This window comes from Bidens hawaiensis, unplaced genomic scaffold (genome assembly GCF_021521415.1).
Source record: "Bidens hawaiensis isolate Kalapana, Puna unplaced genomic scaffold, B.hawaiensis_p1.1 tig00015320_1, whole genome shotgun sequence".
In the NCBI taxonomy this organism is placed as follows: Eukaryota; Viridiplantae; Streptophyta; class Magnoliopsida; order Asterales; family Asteraceae; genus Bidens; species Bidens hawaiensis.
This window is the reverse complement of record NW_027492369.1, coordinates 485,966-499,551: the sequence shown is the minus strand read 5'-3', so window position 1 is coordinate 499,551 and position 13,586 is coordinate 485,966. Positions and strand designations below refer to the sequence as shown.

General features: G+C 34.6%; 1 pseudogene across 1 annotated transcript; it reads right to left on the bottom strand.

The window, feature by feature from the left end:
* Nucleotides 1-2,677: 2,677 nt before the first annotated feature.
* LOC143548940 (leucine-rich repeat extensin-like protein 4 pseudogene) lies at nt 2,678-5,162 on the bottom strand (annotated as a pseudogene). The gene is made up of 2 exons (XR_013138042.1): nt 2,984-5,162; nt 2,678-2,896 (listed from the first exon to the last, which is right to left on the bottom strand). The product of XR_013138042.1 is annotated as a leucine-rich repeat extensin-like protein 4 pseudogene (transcript).
* Between the last annotated feature and the right edge of the window lie 8,424 nt (nt 5,163-13,586).

Genomic DNA, 13,586 nt, shown 5'->3' with positions numbered 1-13,586 from the left:
GTGGGCTTCGATGCCCCGTTTTCTACAAGGCAATGACGTGGCGTTGGCGTAGCACTGTTGAGAGACTTCGAAGCCTTCACCATAGCGAATAGCCTAAATGTTTATACAATTATACATGTATGGTTCTTGGTAGAATGTAGAAATCATGGAGATTTGGTAAGTGCAATGAAAAGGTCCCATTGACTATTCAAACTAGTGGGTGATCACTTAATTGCTATGCCCAAGTGCCCAACTTACACTCTCACTTGCCCATATAAATAAATACAAATAATGATCTTACCAAACAACCGATATTTCATAAACTACTGGATCAAAATTATTACTGAGTAGTGCTTATCATTAATACAATGTTTAGTAGCCCATGTGAGTTTGATCAAAGAGGGCCCATTTAATATCTTCTTAATTCTTTCTTTCTTTTAATTATTATTAAATTTTATTATGCAAATGCAATTTTTTTTTTCAAATTGTAATTTGATTTAATGTTTTTATGTTTGTATAACCACCTTTTCATTTAACATTATGTAACAAATATATTATTACGCTAGCAATCTACCACTTTATCTTAGCATGTTATAACCCGAAAAAATCCAGATTAAAATTTTTTACAAGCCTAAAATGGGGTTGTCCAATGGTTGTAAAGTAAGAGTAAAGGCTACCATTCACTAAAATCGGTGAGGGTTCGAAGTTCAAACCGTTAGAGGGTCGTTTGAAAAAGTGTCAAGAACAATGCATTTTTATACAATTAACTATAGATTATTTCTAATATTAATTCCCAATAAATATTTTTAAAGATGCATTCACAAGTTTGAACATCTGCCTTGAGGGTGTCCGGGGTGGAGTCGGCTTCACTCATAAAAAATCGGGTATTCATCGGCTAAGCCCCTTAATCAATTGGGTTCATAATCACGTATGTGAACCCCAAAGTAATGTGTGGGTAGGGGTGGGATGGGGGTATATATTTTCTTAATAAATCTCCATACACCCTACTAAATATTCATACACTCTCTACTTTAGTACTTTTGTCGACGCGACACTTTCATTGGTTGATCATACTCCATAAATCATTATCTACCACTAATACTCTGATACCATACATCAAAGGTTTGTCGGTAAGTCCAAAAAAGACGGTATATCCTGTTAAAATTTTGAAACTTTAACTAGATAACGTACTAGTAAAATTGATATGAGAAAAGGCCAATGTCGTCGCCCATCGAATTGACATTTATAACCAACAACAAAAGAAAAGCAAGAAATAAACAAAGAATACATTTATAACCAACAACAAAAGAAAATCAAGAAATAAACAATGAATAAAATGTACTTTTACTTAGACAAATAATATTAAATAAGAAAAGGCTAATGCATGCTTCAAGATGAATAATACTACAATGACCCACTAAATCTCATGGGCAATAAAAAAATGTAATTTGGATTTTTAAGATAGAAGAACATAACATATGCTCGGGAGAACGAAATTTACGGAAGTTTGAATATACGATTTGAATTATATAATAACTTTGATATTCTTATAGAAAATATATATACTACTTTTTTCTAACAACAAGAATATATTTAACAAAAAGGTGACTAGCCCCACATAATCGTTACACACCTAGATACATACAAGATTGTTCAAAACGAAAACATAAACCATTATTTTTATTAATTGGCACCCCTCGTCTAACTGAACAAGGTATTATTTTATAGCCTTCCACAAACACTAGCATAGAATAATTGATTGTATCACCTTTCTACCATCTTCAGCCATTATATTTAGATGTCCTTTGAGAATATTTCTAACCTCCGGAGCAATCTCACACCAATTGTGTCGTATAACCGAAGCAACATAGCATGATATTAATACTTGCTCCACTCCGATTGCTTATAAAATAAGAGCATATAACTTATACATATTCCACTCTGATTTGAATCAATTTTGAATTTACTAAATTCGAATCGCTTTAAATTCAAATTTAATTTAAAAAATGTCAAGCCCGAATAACCTCCCTCATATAACCTGAAAACCGACATAAGAGCAAATGCTTAGTAAAGAAGAGTCATTCTCCTTGTTTCATATTCATGTGCAAAACATGATACATTTTGACCCGTCATATCTACTTCTCAAAATATTCATGCGATTTTAGACCGTCGAGCATTCTAAGATGAGAAAATCTCAAAATAATCATTCTATAGCAAATCAGGTGCACAAAGCTCTCGAATGCGCAAGGTCTTAGAGGGCGTCGGTCAAGCTAACTAATCTACTCCTGAGTACTCAAGTAGACGGGGGCATTATAGTATTATACCACCACCACATCACTTGAGGACAATGTACGCATCCTTAACATGCATTTCAACAAGAGTAGAGACGGTTTCCACAAATTAAACCCGTGACCTCCAAGTCACATGGCAACAGCCTTATTGTTGATCAAAGGTGCATCTCTACATAGATACATACTACTTCCTAAAACCAATAAGTCAAACCAATGGCATAAATAGTCAAACTTCAACTTGTGCATGCATATTCAAGTCAACATCAACACCAACACCAACACAAAATCAATGAAAGAAAGACAAAAAAATAAAGCAAGAACATGGTATGATAATAAATTAATACATGTAAATATGTTGATTGATTATACAATAAAATTTAAAAAGAAAATGTATGATGATGATGATGATGATAAGGATAGAAACCAGAACCAACTGATGAAGATGATGATCAAGATCTATACATAAAACTTCTCTGCAACCTACTATTTTCCCTGCCAAATTTATTTTTCACAAAACCAATTTTCCCACAACAATTTCATTATCAGAGGAAAGAATCCTCCTCCTATGAGTCCCTATTTTCCGATCATTCCGCGTTTCTCAACAATTTTGTTTTTGTGAATAACACCTGCAAAAAAAAATAAACACCTAGTTGTTAATATGTTGTAAACAAATTGCGGGTTGAGTTTTGGCAGTTGGGTAGGAGATTGATTACATTGAAAGAATCAATAGAACGGTGGTGGCGGTGGTGATGCGTATGATACTCCGGTTACTGGGGGTAGTGGACCCTCGTATGCCGGCGCTGGAGGTGGTGGTGAGTTGTGATGGACGGGTGGTGGTGGGGAGTAATATTGGACTGGTGGAGGTGGGTTGTGGTGGACGAGTGGTGGCGGTGGTGAGTATTCGATGCAAGGAGGTGGTGATGGTGGTGGTTCTATACAAAGTGGTGGTAATGGTGGAGGTGGGGAGTGGTGTGGTGGTGGTGGGGACGAGTAGATATAGACGGGTGGTGGTGGTGGTGAGTGAGGTGGAGGTGGGGAGTGTGGTGGAGGTGGTGGTGAGTGAGGTGGTGGTGGGGAGTGTGGTGGCGGTGGTGAATTGTAGTAATAAGGTGCGGGTGGTGGTGGGGAATTAGGTGGTGGTGGTGGTGGTGGTGGAGATGCAGTTGGAGGTGGTGGCGGTGGTGGTCTTACGCAATAAGGCGGTGTTGTTGGAGGTGGAGGGGGAGGCGGAGGTAACACAATTGGTGGTGGTGGAGGTGGTGGAGATGGTGGTGGGGGTGATGGTGGCGGTGGAGGAGGTGAATAAACCGGTGGTGGAGGTGATGGAGGAGGCGGTGATGGCGGTGGGGGTGGAGGTGAATAAACAGGTGGTGGTGGTGATGGTGGAGGTGGTGGAGGTGAATACACTGGCGCTGGTGGTGAAGGAGGCGGTGGTGATGGTGGTGGGGGTGGCGGTGATGGAGGAGGCGGTGATGTTGGTGGGGGTGGAGGCGAGTAAACCGGTGATGGCGGTGATGGTGGTGGAGGTGGAGGCGAATAAACGGGCGGTGGCGGTGATGGCGGAGGGGGTGGAGGTGAATAAACGGGCGGTGGTGGGGATGGTGGGGTGTAAACAGGAGGCGGTGGTGATGGTGTCACCACCGGTGGAGACGGAGTCACAACTGGTGGTGAGGGCACTGGCGCTGGGACAAACCGAGCACACCTAAATGCACTACAATGTATCTTCTTCGAAGCAAACATTTTACACTGATTCGCAGCCCTCTGCGCCGGCCTGCCCGGCAAACAATTCCTCCTATCATCAAACGCATCCAACCTCAAACACACCGGAGGCTCGCCCGTAAAGAAATTATCTGAATAAGTAAAATTCTCCAACCGCGGCAACCTACAAACACTTTCCGGTATACTCCCAGTTAAAAAATTATGAGCCACATTCAACTGTTCCACACTAACCAAACCCGAAATACTCTCCGGCAACGGACCCATCAACTGATTAGAACTCACATCAAACACCGTTACATTACCCAACAACCCGATTTCATCGGGCACACACGACCTCAACCCGTTGTTCATCATGATAATCTCATTCAACGTGTCCGACATGTTCCCAATACTTGCGGGCAGACACCCGTGAAACTTATTATTCGCCAAAACAATAACCGAAACAGGCGAATTACCGAAATTATCCGGTAATTCGAACTGAAACCGGTTATGGTTAATAAAAATAGCATCCAAGTCCTTATCAAACAACTCTTTAGGCACATTGCCTTCGAATTCGTTAAACCGGAGATCTAAAAACTTCAATTTCGGCAACTTAAGAACCACATTCGGAAACCTTCCTGCGAATCGATTGTTACTAATGTCAAGCTCGAAAAGTATCTTCAAATTCCTAAACTTCTGCGGAACCGTTCCACAAAACCTATTCGAATTAATATGAAACAAAGCGAGATCGGTAAGCAAACCGAGTTCGTCCGGTAAGTACCCCGCGATATCCCCATGGTTGAGATCAATCCCAGCGACCGTCCTTTCGGACCGGTTATCCGGTGCGGGTGCACAGAACACGCCTGTGTAGACGCACACGTCAGATCCATCCCAATCTGCAGTCAGATTGTTTGGATCTGAGAGAATAGCTTGCTTCCATGCTTGTAAAGCAATGTAAGCTATTCTCAGCCTTGGGTTTTCAAACACCAAGGAAGCATCCACCGTCACATTCTCGCCTCGGTCACCGAACTCGTCTCGGTAGTACTGAAGCTCCCGGTGCCGGACGTACACCCCCTCGGTACTTCCGACACCATCATTGGTAAAACCATCGGCTAAACAAATACGAATACAAATACAAATCGAAAACAGAACCACACCAACGAGAAACGAGTATGTTGAGATGATGTTCTTCATCTCAACAAATTAGACATCTGAATGAGTGATGAGAATGGGAGATATTGGGGCTGAGGATATTGGGAGAGAGTGTGAAATGGGATGAGAGAGAGAGAGAGAGATGAATACAGCTAAATCACAGCTCAAAACGCATTTGGTTTGGTTTTATTATTTTTCTCTCTCTGGAATATTTATGAGTTTAAAGGTGTTATTTATTGACAATTGAATGCACGCCGGAGGCCGGCAGATGACCGGAGTGGACTTGGTGTCACCGGTTTTTAATATTTGTAATGTATGGTCCCGTAACTTTAGGTTACTTTCTATTTGTTGTTATAAGATTTATCATGCTTAAATTATTTATCACGCTCGAAATTAAACAAGCTAGTTCAGCTAGGTTCGGGTTCGATTTTGAAACTAAACGAGCCTAAGATCAAGCCAACTAACTGAGACATGACCTTAAATGATTTATCAAGCTCGAAATTAAACGAGGAAGTTCAGCTAGGTTTGGGCTCGATTTTGAAGCTAAACGAGCCTAAGATCAAGCCAACTAGCCGAGCCATGACCTTAAATGATTTATCAAGCTCGAAGTTAAACGACGCAGTTCGGCTAGGTTTGAGCTCGATTTTGTAGTTAAACGAGCCTAAAATCGAGCCAACTAGTCAAGCCGTGACCCGAGTCGAGCTTGAGCCGAGTTTGGCTGGGTTACAAAAATGAGTTAGTTCAACTTAGGTTGTTTCAAATAAAATCATACAATAATAAATTTTTGAGAAACTAATAAAATAAAATGAAAATCATAAAAAAGATATGTGTTAATAATACTAGAAAAGAATTAAAATTATAAATGGAATAAGAATCAAAGAGTTAAAATTTTGTAGTGATAGTAAGAAAGGACAAGATTCTATTTTTTTATTAAACTTCTTCTATATATAAAAAAATCTTTAAGGAACTATTTAATTCAAATTTTATTATTAAATAGTTTAGTTAGGATGATTAAATAAAATGAAAATAATCAAAAAAATATATATGTTAACAATATTAAATTTTGAAAAAAATATAATTATAAATGGAACAAAAATCAAGAGTTAAACTATGAGATATGTTTGATAAAAACACGTTGGTAATGATAGTAGGAAAGGACGAGACTCTATTTTCTTTTATTAAACTTCTTCCATATATAAAAAATGTGAAAGTTATAATAATACTTTAAGAAACTATTGCAATTCAAATTTTATTATAAAATACATAAAACTAAAGTTAGTGTGATTTAAATATAATATATATATTTATTCATCGAATTCACGGAACAAACGGTCGAAAGTGGAATCATTCTTCACATAGTGCATGTGGGGGCGCGGCCAAACTTTCCTTTTATTCTTTAACCGGTCTTTTTGTCTTAATGTTAAAAAATCACTCTTTTTTTTTTTTTAAATAATATCCCTCACTATTGGTATTGTGTAAAACTAACACCTCTAGCTCACTACTTTCTGAAAAAGAAAAAACATTATTCATCAACAACGTTCAAAAACACACCATCTCACATAACCTTGTATTTTACATTCGTATACAACTATACAAGAATGTTGTCCGTCCTTCCTCTCTTATCTGCAAAATCTCATGTATTTTGAATGCTCTGAGTTTTACATTTTATCAACTTTGAAATTAGTTGTATACTTCTTTATTGTAACAACAATAATATCCAGTAATAATCTCATAAATAGTAAAGCTGCTATCAGGATCTGATGATGATAAAATGTAGGTTAATCGTGTCTCTATCTCAAATAATAATCAATACTTTTTTATTATAACAACAATCATACCCAGTAAAAATCACACCAATAGTAAAAATGATCACGGTTTGCTTCGACCGATTTTATATAGTTTTTGCCTTTTGGATCACACTCCTAAGAATGATTTTATAAATTACCAAACCAAATCGGTCGGCTTGGGATTGATTTGATAAAATTTTTATCTTTTATTAATTTGTTTAAAATGATAACATAAACGCATCACAATCATATATTCCCAAGATAAAAGGGCAACTGAATTATAGGGAAAAAAAACAAGAAAGAAAAGGTTTTCACTTTTGAAAACCGTCGGCTGAACCAATAGGTTTTAAATAATTCACACTTAAACCATTTTTTGAGTGGAGTTTTTATAGTTTAGGAAGTGGTTTAGGGTGTTGTGAATAAATGAGAAAGAAAATACATTAATTTTTCTGTATATTTTAAAAATTATTGTTCACTCCCCTATAATTTTTTAATATTTGACGAAAATAGTTATGAGAGAAAAAAAAATGGGTAATGATAAATGTATAAAAAATAGTATTTATTTGAAAATGGGAGAGAAAATTTTGTGTCTTTTTTTAGTGTAATTTGGATTTAAAGATGATGAATGGGATGAGAATGCTTTTTAGACCATTAAAAGTTTGAACCCGAATCATACAACTATGTGTTATGGGTCGAAATTTTCTCATTTTATAGTATTCGGTATATTAGCGACACTTTAGCCTTTACTCCGAGTCTCATTAAAGGAAAGAAATGAAAGGAAATGAAGAGAAAGAGGTAGAATGTTGTGTTCTCAAGTTTCATTAAAGGAGGGAAAGATGAAAGTAAATGTGTGTTCCCATGTTTTATTAAAGGAAAGAAAAGAAAGGAAAGGAAAAGAAAGATAAGGCAAATAAAGGGTAAATTGAGTGGGTTTGTTTTCTTTCCAAATTGGAAAGAATTTAATGGAAAGGAAGAGAAGGGAAAGTAGTTACTGAAGTGAAAATGAAAAGAAAAAAAAGGAAATGATTCCTTTCCTTTCTCTCTGTAGTTTAACTCGGGAACACAGCGATAGGGTTGGTAATTGGGTACCTGTTTAAGACGCGATAAGACCTGTTAAACAAAAAAGTGCGGCATACATCATCATCATCGTACTCAGCAAATCCCACCAATAGCAAAGTTATGGTAGGGTCTGAGGAGGGTAAGATGTAGACAGCCTTACCTCTACCCCATATGAATACAGAGACTGCTTCCGGTGAGACCCCCGGCTTGATAGTAGTTTTGCATCAAGCCTTGGACATAAGGCACATAACACTCAACCACCAGGACACGGGTCGATTGGTGCGTGTAACCTTGTATTTCGACTATCAACGCCACCACATGATGTCTGATTAACCTTCTGCCACTTTTAATGTTATTTTCACGATATTAGTAAAATAACCTCAAAATTAGTGCAATTTCACTTTTGCTCACGCGAGAGTTCACACATATGTCAAAATAACGGCATGTGATACCTTATTCTCAATCATTTTCTACTATTTAATTTATTTATATTAAAAAAATAAAAAAGAAAAACTATATATAAAAAAAACCAGATTAGTTAAGAGGGCAAATGACCTGCGAGACTATGATCATTTACACCTTGTTACTAGTAAGATGATGGATAGCAGGGGGCACGGTGTTCTAATTAGATCAGGCGAGCCACGTTGGCATCATGCGTGATGCTCCCTTTCCTATGCATAGGGCTGTAAATTGACTGAACCAAACGAGACCTTATCCGTGTATGTCCGTTAAACTTTTTTCAAACAAAAGGACGATTCACAACGCCCCTAAAATCTATATGTGATAGACAGACTCTGGTAATCATGACATCTTTTCTATTTGCATTTTTTTCATGCCCGTTTCATTTGTTAAACAGACGAACATGAATAAACTTTTTACAACCCTTTCTATATGCCGTAGCCTAAACTAAACCGTATCAATATCTCCAAAGGTTTATAAATACTATTAGTTTGGATTCCATTTATGAGATTAAGATAAATGAGTTGTACGAACGAAGCCTATGCAACATGGAAGGTGACAACGTTGTGTGTAGAGGACAATATGTGACCGTCTGGCACTGCCAGCAAGGCAGCTAAAGCACATGTGACGTGGCCCTCCATGTTTCCCTAGTTCTACGTGGCACTTGGAGTTGATGCAAATTGTTTTATTTGCAATAAAAAATTAAAACACATATTCCAAGTCACACCTTCAAAAAATATTTTGAGATCGGAGATAATTTAAATTTAGATAATTTATAATGTCAAATATTTGGGTTTTTTAAGCAAATATTTTTATGTATATTTATTAATTTTGTAAATAATTATTTACTAACTTGGTAAATATAACTACTGAAATACGATTTTATTTACTTTTTAAAACCGTTTAATTTATGCTATATATTTAAATATTAAATGATTTGACTTTACTATTTATAGGAAGCTTTTGAAAAATTATTTATATTTTAGGAATAAAACAAGAATTAAAAAAATAGAAAAATAGAATTTAGGAACTAATTCCATTTATAACGTATAGTATGGTTCATCAACCTACTAGAGAGTAGAGACTACCCAAATATTAAATTTAATATAAACTAATACTTAAATATTAAATATAATTATTAGTTTAAATTTAAATGAGCTAGCTTGTTGTACATTTTACTAGTCAAGCTCAAGCTCAACTTACATCTTGTAAAGAATATATGAGTTGACCGAATACGAAGTTGGTTTGGCTCAACTCAACTCAACTCACTCGTTAAGGAGCCCTATATTGTATGCTCTCAAGTTGGAGCTCTAAACTCTTCCTTGATCATCCCCGTCGTGTAGCTTAGTTGGTTAAAGGTACGTAAGACTTTTAACAATAACCTAGAGGTTGCGGGTTGGAAACTGATCCTAAGCTTCAATTGTCTTGCCGCTGAGTGAGGCCGATTTACCTCTCACGTGATGAGCCTGGGACGGTCTGGCGTGGACCTGTTTGCGTGTCCAGAACAACACGTTTTGAAACAATAAACTCTTCCTTGATTAGTACTTTTTTAACGATCAACTAAATCTATATATATATATATATATATATATATATATATATATATATATATATATATATATATACATACTAAAATTTGAAAATAACAAGCATTTTAGAACCAAATACACCAAAACACCCTAAACACAACTTACAACATTAAAGTACAAAACAAAAGCAAATTCTTTCTATATTAGCTTGATTCTTTCTCCAGGTATCATTATTCATTTGTATCATGCTTGTGATATTGTTTAATGGGAACTAAAACAAATTGGGAGAATATTCAAATAAGAATAAGTGGTGGCGACGCAAATTAAGGGAGAAATTGGAGACAACACAAAGAATAAGGTCTTCTTTTTTAATGGTTGCTTTACACTTCTTCTACCTTCAAGGACCCCACACGTCATTCACTTTTTTAGCATATTTCAAAATTTTTATTCACTTTCAAAAGTTTGTAACCGGTTTTTCATTTATGGCTTTACATAAAACAAAGATAGAAAGGCATGGAGCAAAATAAAGTTTTTGATATTTGGAGTAAAATTTGTGTTGGACCATTTGAATCACACCGATATAGAAATTAATTAAACAAATTAGATAAGCTTGATTATGGAAAATTATCAAAATGTATCAATTCTAATATGCAAACATTATTTACTATTAAAAGGTTGTAACTAAAAATGTAAAGTTTTCAAGTTAAAAGGTGCAAAATATTAAATGACCTATGCATATATACTTTGCTCAAATAATATCATATTTTTAGCCTATAGGTTTCACTTATTTAATCTCATATTGGTAAATTTTAATGTTTTATTTTCCTGATCACACAAGTAAATTTCTTTTTTTTTTACTCTCTAATTTCATCCTAGAAAGAATTATCTATATGCTCTATTATTTTACTAGTTTTAGAGCCCGTGTCACACACGGTATAATTCAAATTATAAAATTATAAGTAAAACAAATAATTACATAGCGTATATGAAAAAAAATGTATTACATCTATGCTTGTATCTATACAATGTGTACATAAATTGATTTTATTTATATCACAAAATGATATTTTTAAATGAACTTAATAAAAAAATGTCCGTGCAAAAACGTACCCGAGAATGCTTCTTTCTATTGAAAAATTCATTCTCGGTGTTATATATGTATGCAAGAATTTTGGTTATGAACTAATTTCGGAAATAAGACTTCTCATACGATAGTAGTTCTAACCATTCAGCCTAAATACAAAAGGAGCGTTACCTTTATTGATATATTTATCAATTTATCACCCATAAAATGAAAGTAAAACATTAAATTATAACAATGAATGTTCTTCAAGAACTATGTTTTTCTGAGCTACACAATGTAAAATATTTTGATAAGTTTCAGAGGGCTTTCGACTTTGTCATAATGACAACATAAAATACAACATGTTAACCTATTCAATTTTGTGAATATTTTGTTTCATTTGAGCATAGTTTAGCAAGTCATGCTTCACATACGATGTTCTGATCACCATTGAAAGAAAAATTAATGTTGACATAAATATTTCAAATTTGATAAAAGTTAAGCATTGATAGGCATGAGGTGGCATGTCGAAATTGTTCGCAATGTTTTCTTAAATTTTAATAGTTTAGGGGAAAATAGTCAGTTTGCCAAATCCACATTTTGATTATTTCAAAAAATGCCCTTAAAAATAAATTTGAAACCCGAATCATGTTTAAAATTTTAACTTTCATACTTTTGACATTTTAAAGTCAACACTTTGAACCCATAACAAATTTGACGATAAATCTATTTTGCATTCTCAAACTTTTAAAAAAACTCAAAATTTTCATTTTTGACCTTAACAAATTTTGATCAAAATGTGGTTAAGTTGTACCAAACAATCTATTTACCAACTTTTGACCCATAAAATCAAATTTAAGTTCCACAAAAAAACCCGAAACAATTTTCATTTGAGAAACATGATTTGTTGTTGATTTTTGGAATTCACCAAGTATTTTGAATATATAATAAAATAGTATGTTAATAATTATATTTATAAAAATACATAGATATAATATAAATATAGTGTAAAAGAAAAGTGAAAAATTATTGATTTATTACATATATTAGGGTATATTAGTTTTGGAGGGAAAAAATTATGAGAATTAACCAAAACATGACAAGTGTCCACATTTATTTTACTTTATTAGAATAGGTAGATTTACTTGTGATAAAATGTGACATCAACGGTGTAAATGAGATGAACTGCTATTATGCTACTAGAGATCAACGCGCTAGCAACTCAAACGAGTAAGGTTTAAACAACTGGTGTTTAAGATATGCTCGTTTAGTAAATGAGCATGGGTCTTTATATACCTTGCTTCTTTAAGTTCAAATGAGCATATTATTTACAAATATATAATACTTTTTAATGTAATAAATACATCATATTATTAAATTAAATTTACAAATACCGTATGTATACCCGACATTATCTTTTTTTTAGTTACCTAACAGACAGCTAGCGTGTTTTTGGGCTGGATACACCCAACATGTAAGGTATGTCTGACATAGGGATGAGCTCGGTACCATGCCAATACCGATCGGTACCAATACCGAAATACCGGTCTCGAAATTTACAAATTCTAGGTACCAGTACCGAAATATTTGGTTCGGTACCGGTACTGTACCGGGACGGTACCGATATTGAAGGTAAAATTTCAGGAAATACCGATACCGTACCGATCCCGAAACTTAAAATTTTGGTACCAATTCGATACCAACGGTACCAAATCGGTACCGATTTTGGTACCAGTACCAAATTTGCTCATCCCTAGTCTGACATATGATACAAAGAATTTATAATCGGATATGGGTCGGGGTTACCCAAACCCGTTTCAAACCCCACCCATTGCTATCTCTAATCGAAAGAGTTCAATTTATCTCATACAAAACAAGCTGAGCTCAAACTTATACGAGTTCAAGTTGGACACGTTACACCCATACTCAAAACAAAGGTACAAGTCAACTCATCGTATTTTACCATTGAACAAGATCATTTTTACTTTATATTGATAGTTTATTCTTAAAAATTTACCAATGATGTGCTCAATCACGATCCCCAAGCACTTGAAACATAAATTGCCACATGCCACACTTCATGGATCTACCCATTCACCTTTTTTCATCCACTCACCAAGTTTTAATCACTTTTGCTTTGTATTTTTACTCAAATTTACCATTTGTTACCGTATTTTATGTAGAAGTAAATATTTAGTTTGACCACTCACTAAGTTATCATTTTTTACTTCAAATATTTGGAAAATATGTAGAAGTAAATATTTAATTTGACAAGTAATGTTACATCGATTTGTACAAATCATTTTATGAATAGTATGTAGTGTACCATGTACATTAGGATCAAATACAAACAGATTTAACGTGCTAAGTGTACAGAGCCAGGGTAGTTATTATTATTCTATAATTTTTGAAATAGAATAATTATTAATTATTATTACTCTATATCATTTTTTGTAATTTGTTTACTTTAGTTCAAAACCGTAGATTAATATTAGTTATTCTACTTATTTACATACTAAATATGCTAATTTTATTTGTAGCGGAACTCACCTTATAACATAATATGCAT